At 36.6% G+C, this 13,234-nt stretch overlaps 1 protein-coding gene across 6 annotated transcripts in view; it reads right to left on the bottom strand.

Moving 5' to 3' along the window:
- Window positions 1-13,234, bottom strand: part of GULP1 (GULP PTB domain containing engulfment adaptor 1) — a 155,006-nt gene that overhangs the window by 66,246 nt on the left and 75,526 nt on the right. The window lies entirely within an intron of this gene.

Here is a 13,234-nt window from a genome sequence, read left to right as displayed (position 1 = left end):
CCATTTTAAGCGACTTAATTTAACATAAGGGTTCCAACTCCTCCCCCCAAATGTATTTATTGGCCAAAGGTTGTGTGCTGTTCCTGCTTCAGATCAGTATTTTCTGCATCCTTCTGTGGGTTAAAGCACTGACTCTGTGGTGTGCTTCTAAAGACATTTTTTTTAGGAATTATGTGCTTTTTCAGGTGAATTATCAAGACACAAGAAAAATTATCAAAGCTATAACTGATAGGAAAAAGCCCTTACAAGAAAGAGAAAGTACATCAGATTCACTGATTCACAAGTTCAGATTTTCTTTAATCTTTTCTTACATACCTTAAATAAATTTGCTTACTTTTCTTTAATTTTCACACCACAAGACTGTGCTATTCTCTTACTTTTCCCACTGGATGTTTCATATGGTGACATGAGATTCTGTAATTATTCATCAAATACTCTTCCCTCCTTATTTGAATGCCCTTTCTGAATGTTCTACATAACTTAAGGTGGAATTCCAAATGCTAGAAAAAGCTTCTTTTTATTACAAGTCTAGAAAAGTTTTTTTAAAAGTTCTCTCATTTGAGAGTGTTTAAGAAAAAATAAAATATGTTCCAAAATACTAAATTGCATTACCACCCACTCGAGAGATTCTGTAACACCAAATAGTATTTTATATAGAACACACTGAATATTTAGTAGTATTTTCTAATTTGAGAGTATCCTGTTTTAAATTAGCATGAATTAAAAGTCACAAATCTGGAACTTTATTGAATTAAGTAACAGAGTAATAGCCTAAAGCAAAGTTCTACCCTTGGATATTCACAGACAATTCCCTTTACCTTTATTGGGAATTGTAGTTTGACCAATTACTAACTTTTTTTGTTAGTTACACATAAGAACAACAAAATCCTTTTTCACTTCAAACCACTGAAGAGCAAAAGCCATGGCACTTATTGACACTAAAGCAACAACGAAATATTTTAGCATTACAGAAGGAAGAAAACTGTTAAAACAAGATTTTCACCACAGCCACCACTCTGACAGGGTCAGAACAGCAGAGCTGGGGAAGATGTCTTGTGTTTAAGCAAATTTCACTCTAGATGACAGTAATGTTCAGCTCCATTACTGAAGAGTGATATTATCACTTCTTAATTAAGGAAGAATGATTTGTCCATTCAGCAGCACCCAGGAGTACAGTTATGCACTGAAGTGGCTCTTCCTTTCATTTGTGGCTTGTGATTGGAATACCAGAACCAAGAACTCATTTCCCAGAGTATTTTAAGACCTGAAACCTGATCTCTATTTGAACATGATATCAAAAGCTGCTCCATTTATTTCATGCCTAGTACTGACACAAACAAGTGAACAGGCTGTAGCATCTAAAGCAATTTTATAAGCAGACAATTGATTAGACAGGTACCAATGACACTAACTATTCCTTGCAAATGTTTCCTTCTTCCTTCTTCCCATCCCCGAGCAGGGCAAGTTCAAATCTGAAAAAAATTTATTAGTTTGGGAACCAAGTGTGAAATGCTGGTCTTAATTAAGCATCTGGTAATCTTTCCAGTGCTATTATTAGGTACAAAGCCTGGCTTTAAATGTTTCTGTGAAATCGTCAAGTTGCCCATCAAACTCCAGCTGTAATGTTAGAGGGATTCCAGCTGGGAATAACACTGCCAGGCAAGTCTTGCCACAGCTCTTGGCAGCCTTAGTTAGGAGGAAGGTTAGGAAATATGGATGAGCACTCTCAGCTCAAAAGGAAATCACTAACTCAGCAGGGCACCAAAAAGATGCCTGGATTCTCTGATGTCTTGTGCTGTTGACTAAAACAGTGAGCCAGCAACCAGCATTTCCAACATCCAGATGTAGATCTGCAGACACTGAGACATAAATATTAAAGTTTTTCACTAGAAGCCCATTTCCTAGAGGCAAGTAATTATTACAGGGTGATGGCACTTCTGATAGAACTCTTAGCACTAAACAAAATCAATAAAAGGCAAAATTCACAGGAGTAACAAAGACATGCAAAAAATCAGGCTATAACAAGGAAGGTCATTACCAGCATTTCCTTTTGAATTGTAAGTTCTGATTTTGGACTTGCGCCACCCTCAGCAACTGTTTGAAATACTGCTTAAAATTAGTTTGATTTCACAGCAGTTGAGAAATATCAAACATTTTGCTTCTAACAAACCAGAAACACATGAAAAAAGAAAACCTATAAAACAGATACTTGTTTAAATACCTGATGTAGATGTGGCTTGTGGTTTTCATGGTTCCTCACTTTTTAATTTAATATTCAAAGGGTTTTCACAGCTTAATGTTTAATTATTCATTCCGAAGCAACAAACAAAATATGAAACCTTACAATGAAAAGCACAGTTCATATTATTGTTTTATTACAGAGCAACAGGAGTTCTAGGCACTTAACACTAAATAAAACAATAAGTCCTAAAGAAAGGGCCAAAAACTTAGATAAAACCAAACGTGACAACTACATGCATCTAATATTAGCAGTAGCAGAAAGTGAAAAGAGACTCATGCTATCACGCTGGGTGAAAACCAGTTATTTCAGATTTTGTCTGAAGCTCTTAACCTAGGTTGCCTTTGCATTTACATGAAAGTTTAAACAAGCGCCCAGTTATTTTTTGAGAATTATAAGTTTGAGCCATCCAGAGTCCATTAAAACCTACATGGAGCTTAGCTTGAAAGGGGTATCAGAAATTCTAAGAAGTAAAAGCCTAAATCTGCGGTGGTTTTGCCAAAGAATCTGGGTGCTGTGTGGCACAGGAGATGTAGAAAAGGGTCATTATTCAGATTTCAAGGGCACAGGATAAGCCACAGCCCTGCTTAAGCAGAATTAGTGATCCTGGCTGTAGTCTGCATACACCACCTCTTCACATGCATGGTGTGCTAACAGGCTTTGAGAGAGCCCTTGGAGCAGCAGCACAGCAGCCCACCTAGTTTTTAAGAGAATTTGACTTCGGTGAGAGCTTCTCAGTTTTTACCCCTGCCAGCACACACTAGTCTGCTCAGGGAAGTGGGAAAACTCCATCAAATTAACACTTACTTTGACAGATTGGATTGCAAGGGTGGAGGCAGCAGGGGGGACACTTCCACGGTCAGAGGATTGGTGCTGCTCAGAATTGAGACTTCACTCCTTTCTAATCCCCCTTGAATCACACAAGCCCCTTTCCACTCTAAATTTGCATTTCATATCAAATGCTTGGTCATCACACAAGCAGGGAGCCCCAGGTGTGAGCAATTCCAGAAGCCTCTGGAGAGCTGGGGAAAAGGAATGTGCTGACAAGTCACACACTGACAAATCACACGCTGAAGTCACCAGGCTTGGGGACTTCATAAAGTATCCAGCCCAACTGTGCTGCACTCAGAGGAGGATGACATTAGGTTAGATAACAGCCCAGCTGACCATTTATCTACTAAAAAGGAAAGAGATAACAGTGCCAAGAAATTGTTCTCCCTTTGAGATTAATTTCTCCGCCTGTGACTGCTCAGAGAGATTATAGAGTGGAATGTTCACACTGCAGTTTTAGTTAACTGCCTCCCTAAAGCCTCCTCTCATTATTAATTAATTAACATTAATTAATTAACATTTCAAAAGCATTTATCAAAGCATATGAGACCTAGTGGCCACTCACTTAACATGATGAACAGAGAAAGGACACCGATGTTAACTTTTTTTCAGTGCCATGGTGAAAATATAGTGGTATCTAGAAGGTAGAAACTAAAGCCTTTATTCTTTACAGAATCAAAATCTCTTTGACATCAATGAATGTTTTTCTTGCTAACATCATGAAAGTGTCTTTTCTTCCTGTTTTACAAAACTTGCTATGGAAAAAAGATCTTATGTGACAAATCAGTCCTGAAGAAGAGCTCATCCCATGAGATCAGTGTATCTGGGTATTACTGCCCTGGGGAACAAACAGGTTTTTTGCTTCAGTGTGTGTATATATGTACCTATATCTTTAATTTTTCCTAGATTATTTCTTTTTCCATAAAGAAAACCTTCACAATGGGACATAAAAGAACTGTCACCCTTCTAAATAATTTCCTTTACTGTGCACTGCAGCAGAAACAGGTGGGTTCCCACAAGCATCACTTAAAGCTGCTCAGACAACAAGGTAGAATCTGTCTTGATTACTGCAGGGAAAAGATAAACTGATAAGCTGAGCTGTGAGACTTAATGCTTGATACCCAGGTTTTCATCAGAATGTAATACCTAAATACTATTAACAAACATAAATATACCTGAATTGTTGCCTAGTTCAGCTGTAGCATTTGTTCCAGCCACCTCCTAGAGGAATGACTGAGTAAAGTCTGGATGTCTAATAGTAGTAATTTATTAAAGTTATTATCAGGTTACTATGATTAAGCAATTGAAATTATGACTCAGATTCTTTCCTAGGCACATATAGAGAAAAATACCCGTTAATATACATAGTTCAAAAATAGTTACTTTTGTTATTTCTTTTTCTTTTCTTCTTCTTTTTTTTTTTTTTTCCCCCCAGACATAAAATGTTCTTTGGAGGTGTATTTATTCTTTGCCAAGCCATGAGCTGTATCTCCCTAGAGCAGAGTGATCTTTCCAGAATGTTTTGCCTTTCTGTGTCCTTCTCTAATAGTATTTAGGACCTGATAAAGGGTTTTAAACAGCTGATTGCTACAATTGCAAAACGGTACCATAGAATGCTGGGTTGGCCCAGTTGCAAAATGAAAACAAGCCTTGTATTTGCATTTCCTCCAACACTAACATTTGCTGCATAACCTACACATTTTATGCTGTATATTTTTAAGACATGGATGCTAGTATGTAGGTTTTGACAGAAAGGAAAATAGGATGAAAATAATATGTTAGCGCAGTGATTAGCAAATCTTTGCTTTCATGCTTCTCATTTGTTGATGGTAAGAGCTTTTAACAAGTTCAGCTTCCTAAATCAAAAGGGAAAACAAGAAAAATAAATCTGAGCTATTTAGCCTGTGCCTCTTAGGTCTTCTTGCCACAAGAAGAGCTACATTGTGTCTTTGATAAAAGCTTCTGGTTGAAGTTGAAAAAGAGATTACTGGCATAACATAATTTAAGTGATTGCATTTTCACAAGTTTTACCAAGAATTATGTAGAGATCAAACCTCCAACTCCATCTTTCACTTTTGTAGTGAAGAGTTCAATGAATTATTCCAATATTACTATAAATAAATTTGGAAGAGTATCAATTAAAGTTGTAAAAAATATTTAAAAGGCAAGTTTTTTAAGAACTTCTTACTGTTACAGTTAGAACATTACGTAGGTACAGCAAAATAGAGGAAAACAACATAAATAATCATCTTGGTACAGTTAAGATATAATTTTAATTTTTTAATTGCAGAATTTTGAAATAGTGTAACAGAGAAGATTAATTGGAGCTTTTTTAAAGTGCAAAGTGGAAAGAGAAGAAAAGAGCAACCAGTCAGAACAACTACAGCATACACATCTGTAGTTTCCTCTTGCTTCTGTGACTAAGGTACACCCAAACGGTTACATTTCACACAACAGTATTTTCCTAAGTGTCCTATTTTGGATGTTCTTCGCAATTTTCCAACACCTTTATAAGACAAATCCCTATGAAACCTGGAAAGGAGCTCCTTAGGTTTTGCAGCAGTAACAAATAGTTCCTATTGTAAATATCATTATTAACCTGCCTAGAACATTCTTTAAAGCAGGCAATAGATAAGATTACCTCTGCAATACTTTTTTGAAGATAACACAGATAAAGTAGGCAACAGGAAATTATTATTATTCATGGGAAAGGGAAGGGAAGGTTTGGGAAGGAAAGGAAAGGAAGGGAAGGTTCAGGAAAGGAAAAGAAAGAGAAAGGAAAGGGAAGGGAAAGGAAAAAAGGAAAAGGAAAGGAGAGGAGAGGGTTGGAGAGGGAAGGAAAGGAAAGGAAAGGAAAGGAAAGGAAATTTCAGGAAAGGAAAGGAAATTTCAGGAAAGGAAAGGAAATTTCAGGAAAGGAAAGGAAAGGAAAGGAAAGGAAATTTCAGGAAAGGAAAGGAAAGGAAAGGAAAGGAAAGGAAATTTCAGGAAAGGAAAGGAAAGGAAAGGAAATTTCAGGAAAGGAAAGGAAAGGAAAGGAAAGGAAATTTCAGGAAAGGAAAGGAAAGGAAAGGAAATTTCAGGAAAGGAAATTTCAGGAAAGGAAATTTCAGGAAAGGAAAGGAAAGGAAATTTCAGGAAAGGAAAGGAAAGGAAATTTCAGGAAAGGAAAGGAAATTTCAGGAAAGGAAAGGAAATTTCAGGAAAGGAAATTTCAGGAAAGGAAATTTCAGGAAAGGAAATTTCAGGAAAGGAAAGGAAAGGAAAGGAAAGGAAAGGAAAGGAAATTTCAGGAAAGGAAAGGAAAGGAAAGGAAAGGAAAGGAAAGGAAATTTCAGGAAATTTCAGGAAATTTCAGGAAATTTCAGGAAAGGAAAGGAAAGGAAATTTCAGGAAAGGAAAGGAAAGGAAAGGAAAGGAAAGGAAAGGAAATTTCAGGAAAGGAAAGGAAAGGAAATTTCAGGAAAGGAAATTTCAGGAAAGGAAATTTCAGGAAAGGAAAGGAAAGGAAATTTCAGGAAAGGAAAGGAAAGGAAAGGAAAGGAAAGGAAATTTCAGGAAAGGAAAGGAAAGGAAAGGAAAGGAAAGGAAAGGAAAGGAAATTTCAGGAAAGGAAAGGAAAGGAAAGGAAAGGAAAGGAAAGGAAAGGAAAGGAAAGGAAAGGAAAGGAAAGGAAATTTCAGGAAAGGAAAGGAAATTTCAGGAAAGGAAAGGAAAGGAAAGGAAAGGAAAGGAAATTTCAGGAAAGGAAAGGAAAGGAAAGGAAAGGAAAGGAAAGGAAAGGAAATTTCAGGAAATTTCAGGAAATTTCAGGAAATTTCAGGAAATTTCAGGAAAGGAAATTTCAGGAAAGGAAAGGAAAGGAAAGGAAATTTCAGGAAAGGAAAGGAAATTTCAGGAAAGGAAAGGAAATTTCAGGAAAGGAAAGGAAAGGAAATTTCAGGAAAGGAAAGGAAAGGAAAGGAAATTTCAGGAAAGGAAAGGAAAGGAAAGGAAAGGAAAGGAAAGGAAATTTCAGGAAAGGAAAGGAAAGGAAAGGAAAGGAAATTTCAGGAAAGGAAAGGAAAGGAAAGGAAATTTCAGGAAAGGAAAGGAAAGGAAAGGAAATTTCAGGAAAGGAAATTTCAGGAAAGGAAAGGAAAGGAAAGGAAAGGAAAGGAAAGGAAAGGAAAGGAAAGGAAATTTCAGGAAATTTCAGGAAAGGAAAGGAAAGGAAAGGAAAGGAAAGGAAAGGAAAGGAAAGGAAAGGAAAGGAAGGAAAGGAAAGGAAAGGAAAGGAAAGGAAAGGAAAGGAAAGGAAAGGAAAGGAAAGGAAAGGAAAGGAAAGGAAAGGAAAGGAAAGGAAATTTCAGGAAAGGAAAGGAAAGGAAAGGAAATTTCAGGAAAGGAAAGGAAATTTCAGGAAAGGAAAGGAAAGGAAAGGAAAGGAAAGGAAATTTCAGGAAAGGAAAGGAAGGAAAGGAAAGGAAAGGAAAGGAAAGGAAGGAAATTTCAGGAAAGGAAAGGAAAGGAAAGGAAAGGAATGTCAGGAAAGGAAAGGAAAGGAAAGGAAGGAAGGAAAGGAAAGGAAAGGAAAGGAAAGGAAAGGAAAGGAAAGGAAAGGAAAGGAAAGGGAAATTTCAGGAAAGGAAAGGAAAGGAAATTTCAGGAAAGGAAAGGAAGGAAATTTCAGGAAAGGAAAGGAAAGGAAAGGAAAGGAAAGGAAAGGAAAGGAAAGGAAAGGAAAGGAAAGGAAAGGAAAGGAAAGGAAAGGAAAGGAAAGGAAAGGAAAGGAAATTTCAGGAAAGGAAATTTCAGGAAATTTCAGGAAATTTCAGGAAATTTCAGGAAAGGAAAGGAAAGGAAATTTCAGGAAAGGAAAGGAAAGGAAATTTCAGGAAAGGAAAGGAAAGGAAAGGAAATTTCAGGAAAGGAAAGGAAATTTCAGGAAAGGAAATTTCAGGAAAGGAAATTTCAGGAAAGGAAATTTCAGGAAAGGAAAGGAAAGGAAAGGAAAGGAAATTTCAGGAAAGGAAAGGAAAGGAAAGGAAATTTCAGGAAAGGAAAGGAAATTTCAGGAAAGGAAATTTCAGGAAAGGAAAGGAAAGGAAAGGAAAGGAAAGAAAGAAGGAAAGGACAGGAAAGGAAAGGAAAGTACGGAAAGGAAGTCAGGAAAGGAACGGAAAGGAAAGGAAAGGAAAGGAAAAGGAAAGGAAGTGAACGGAAAAGGCAAGGAAAGGAAAAGGAAGGAAAGGAAATTTCATGAAAGGAAAGGAAATTTCAGGAAGGAAAGGAAAGGAAAGGAAAGTGAAAAAGGGGAAAGGACAGGACAGGAAATTTCAGGAAAGGAAATTTCAGGAAAGGAAATTTCAGGAAAGGAAAGGAAATTTCAGGAAAGGAAAGGAAAGGAAAGGAAAGGAAATTTCAGGAAAGGAAAGGAAGGAAAGGAAAGGAAAGGAAATTTCAGGAAAGGAAAGGAAAGGAAATTTCAGGAAAGGAAAGGAATTTCAGGAAAGGAAAGGAAATTTCAGGAAAGGAAAGGAAAGGAAAGGAAAGGAAATTTCAGGAAAGGAAAGGAAATTTCAGGAAAGGAAAGGAAAGGAAAGGAAAAGGAAAGGAAAGGAAAGGAAAGGAAAGGAAGGAAAGGAAGAAAGGAAAGGAAGGAAGGAAAGGAATTTCGGAAAGGAAAGAAGGAAAGGAAATTTCAGGAAAGGAAATTTCAGGAAAGAAAGGAAAGGAAATTTCAGGAAAGGAAGGAAAGGAAATTTCAGAAAGGAAATTTCAGGAAGGAAAGGAAGGAAAAAGGAAAGGAAAGGAAAGGAACGAAAGGAAAGGAAAGGAAAGGAAAGAAGGAAAGGAAAAGGAAAGGAGGAAAGAAAGGAAAGGAAGGAAAGGAAAGGAATTTCAGGAAAGGGAAATTTCAGGAAAGGCAAGGAAAGGAAAGGAAAGGAAAGGAAAGGAAAGGAAGGAAAGGAACAAGGAAGAAAGGAAAGAAAGGAAAGGAAAAAGGAAGGAAAGGAAAGGAAAGGAAAAAGAAGGAAAGGAAAGGAAAGGAAAGGAAAGGAAAGAAAGGAAAGGAAAGACGGAAGGAAAGGAAAGGAAAGGAAAGGAAAGAAAGAAAGAAAGGAAAAAAGGAAAGGAAAGGAAAGGAAAGGAAAGGAAAGGAAAGGAAAATCAGGCTTAGCTGCACAGAGCCAACAGGAATCCTTTGGAAAATGTTTCTAAAGCACACTCCTCATTTGTGTGCCTCCTCTGAAGACATTGTAATCATTTATTTCCTAAGCAACTAGAGCTGTCTCTTCTGCTTTCAGAATGTAAATATAGTACTGTAAATTTATGTACAGTTGCATAAAAATGTTTGCAAACACACACTGCAGGACTAACTACTTCCTTTTCCCACCAACAGAAGACCATTTGGTCCTTGCCAAATTAGGGTGGTAACCCTGCAAGTGTCCTTGCTGGCACACTTGAAAGGGTGCCCCATAGACTAGAGGAGAACAATATAACAGCACAGATGATACCTAAAAAAAACATATTCAGAAATCAATCCAAAAAAGGGACTTGTTCTCTCGATACTGGTTTTCCACATTACCCCGTATTTAGAAACCCCACGAGCAGTATTTGGAACACACAAGACCTCTTTGTTGAGATATTACAAAAGTACGAAGATAACTGGTTTTTGGGACAAGTGAGACAAAAAAGCACCCTCTTTTTCTCCCCAACTTTGATCTCAAAAAAATTCTTATTAAAAAAAAAATAATCCTACAAACATAAAGCAGCAGCTTTTTTGAGGTGGAGGCAGGGAAGGAGATTTAGACCTAGTTTTGGTTTGGTTTTGGTTTTCTGGTTGTGTTTTTTTGGTTTTTTTTTGTTTTGTTTTTGTTTTGTTTTGTTTTGTTTTTGTTTTGTTTTGTTTTGTTTTTTGTTTGGGGGGGAGCTGGTTTGGTTTTTATTGTTTAGTTTGTTGGTTTTTTTGTTTTTTTTTTTTTCCTTTTCTTTTCTTTTTTCTCCTGGAAGGCAATGAGTTCCCCTATGAAAGGATGAAGTGCAATCAGAGGAACGTCTGAAGACCACAATCTGGAAAATTGTGACTACCTACATGCCTTTACCATTGTGTGAGCACCTGCTCAACGATTTTTATCACTATATGTAATGTGGAAGTCCAGCACACAATAGCCTGTTTGCTAAATTCCTGATGTGAAATATCATTTCTGACAGGATGAAATAATTTACTTTAGGACTGCACTTATCTCCATCACTCTTTTGGGCCTTCACCTGTTGTCTGCTTGTTCAGAGAAAAAATAAAACATTTGTCATCTCTGGAATGCAGCATATGTTTATAATAAAAACAAAGATCATATTATAGCCAGGCCATTCACATAAAAGAGCATCCTATAACCTTTGATTGCAGTGCTTTTATATGTCAGCCCCTGCCCATTAAATGCATCTGTCTACACTTCCATAAATGAGACTCATAAAAAGCCATTGCGCAGAAATGTTATTGCTGAAACCTGTGATTTAAAACAGGTCATTACTGCAATATATTCTATTTAGCACTATAAAGACCATCTACATCTCGTGGGCTGGTAATTGGCACCAATTACCAACCTTATGAACTGCTATCATATGGAAAACTACACCCAGAAAATTTAGATTCCTACAAACATTGAACTTCATGCCATAAGCAAACTAAGGCTGACACTCATTATGGGGTGAAGGAGGACCATCGAAATTTAACTGCTACATCCTCCACCACCTCACTGACTTCACACATTGTAATTCAGTACTAAATTTAGCCAAAGTAGACATATATACCTATATTTTGGCACTATTTTGAGTCACTCAAAAAATTTCAATCTTTTGCTCACAGCAGGTTTGGAAGATAGTAATTTCCAATTTCCTATTTAGATATGCCTTTGTCTGAAGGAACAGTAGTTTTCTTTCAAGTTTCTGATGAGGCAGAAGCCAACAAATACTAGTTAATTTTTGTTTACCTGTATGCACCAGTCCTTAAACTAATGGCTTTGAATGGAAGGATGTAGAATCATTAAAATGTGCCAAATGCATCCATGAGAGGCACTTCCATTCATTAAAAAACATAAGTGAAACAAAACCCCCATAGTTAATGTCCTCTGTTTTGTTTATGCAAATAAATAACATCACACGATCACATATAAATTAAGGACAAACAAGTTATTCAGTTTAGATACAAACACACTAAGAATGAGAAAAAAATTGTCACAATATAACATTTACAAACACCTCTTACAGGAGAATTACATTAATAATTACAATAATATCCCTAAGCTACTTAAAAGAGAGACTGAATTTATCAAGGTGTAAACATATTTTGAACTGATCTCCATCTGTATTACAGACTTTTTCCATTACAGCATTTCAAAGTGAGAACGCTGCCACCTGACCTTAAGGGAAAAATTAAATGAAAAGTAAAGAGGACTCTTCAAACCCCGTCACCCAAACCTGGCTCATGTACAAAAGCAAGCTCACGATGCTGTGGTAGGTAGAGAAATGTTTTCACAACCTCTGTCATAACAAGAAAGCAACAAGAACATACCTAAGGTTGTTCTTCAATTTGGTTTTGTGGGAGAAGGAAAGAGATCCTTAAAAAAAAAAGATAATCTATCTTTTCAATGGAGTTTACTGCACTAATTGCTCAATGAATGAGAAACAATGTTTGGTTTTGTACAATTTGTACAGTCATATAATAAATCTGCAATGGACAATTTTCTCCATAACAGGTATTTTTCAGTCCAGCCAGCCTGTATTGAAGTCAACAGAGGGGCTATGTTGCTTTGAACTAAGTTTTTTTCATATTAAAACGTGTGACTTCAGCAGGTGCTTATGTCATCTTTAAACCTGAAGTCATCTTTTTTGTTAGTATAAGTTCATAAAGTTTGTTTCCCTGTTATACAAGTTCATGGGTAATAGATGAGAACAGATATCATAACATGGATTACTTGTTTAAGTACTTCATGAAACAAGCTGAATTTGTTTAAACTTTATATTTTTCATTGCTGTTATTAGGATGAAAGATGAACAGCTTGATTTTATTCAATTTGAGATTCAAGCATATCAATTAAGCCTTCAACTAAAATGGCTATCAGGAAAGTAAAAATAGTTAAAAGGGAAATACAAACATAAACTGTCCATGTTAGTCCTTCTTTGTGTGAAATCTAAGGCTGCACCAGCTTTTTAAGGCCAGAGCACTCAGTACCTTGTCAGGTAAGCAGCCATGACCCTCAAAAATAAACTTACACTGAGTACTAGTTCTAGATACAATATTTGTAGTAAAAAACTTTGCTGCAAAATGATGTCCTGGTAATACTAAAAGTGGGGGGGTCTGTGCTCTAAAGATTTATGACAAACCTGCTGTTTCCACAGCACAGATCTCCCAGTAAACACTCCATGTCACATATCTAGGGGAAACTTTTGCATGTAAAGAATCAAGGCTAATTTTAAAAAGAGCTCCCTTCCTCTCCCAGCAACTGACATTTCATTGCAATTCTTTTGTGAAAGCACATGTTAAAATTAATAAAAAATAAAAATAATAAAAAAAAAGAGAGAAAAAGAAAGAACCCTTGATTTTAGTGCTTCTCTTCTTTCTCTGTTTACCAGTGTTTGTCAATTATATCATTTACTGAACATTTAAGAGGAAAGTTTTGTTCTTGGTGGCACAAGAACTTGTCAGCAGGTACAGCACAGTCCAAGTCATTTTAGTCTGGAACTATATGGGTCATTTTAAAAAACTCATATAGACTGACCATGACAATGAACATTAGGGGATATTTATTCTATAAATCTGCACAATTTAGACGTGTCTGTTATGAAAGTACCACTTCTACCTCTACTTAAATGCCCCTCACAATCCTATATATTTGAAACCAATGCTTTTGTAGCTCCAAGGTAACAGGGTGGTGTGAACTTGTAATTTGCAAAAACCCTCCCAGCACAGCAACCCAGAGAGTGGTTTGGATTTAGGCAGAACCACTTGAGAAATCAGAGCATTCACGTAGGCAACTCCTCAAACCATCCACGCTCTTGTGGGCAGAATAAACTCCACCAAGCACAGGTATGGAAACTGTTGTATCTCTGAGGTCTGGGAGAAAAATCAAATACAATAAAGGAAGTTCAGCATCTGTTTGAACCTGTTCTTAAAGGCAATTA

The sequence above is a fragment of the Chiroxiphia lanceolata genome, chromosome 7, assembly GCF_009829145.1.
Source record: "Chiroxiphia lanceolata isolate bChiLan1 chromosome 7, bChiLan1.pri, whole genome shotgun sequence".
Classification (NCBI taxonomy): Eukaryota; Metazoa; Chordata; class Aves; order Passeriformes; family Pipridae; genus Chiroxiphia; species Chiroxiphia lanceolata.
The sequence above is the reverse complement of the archived record's forward strand: the minus strand, read 5'-3'. Positions and strand labels throughout refer to the sequence as shown.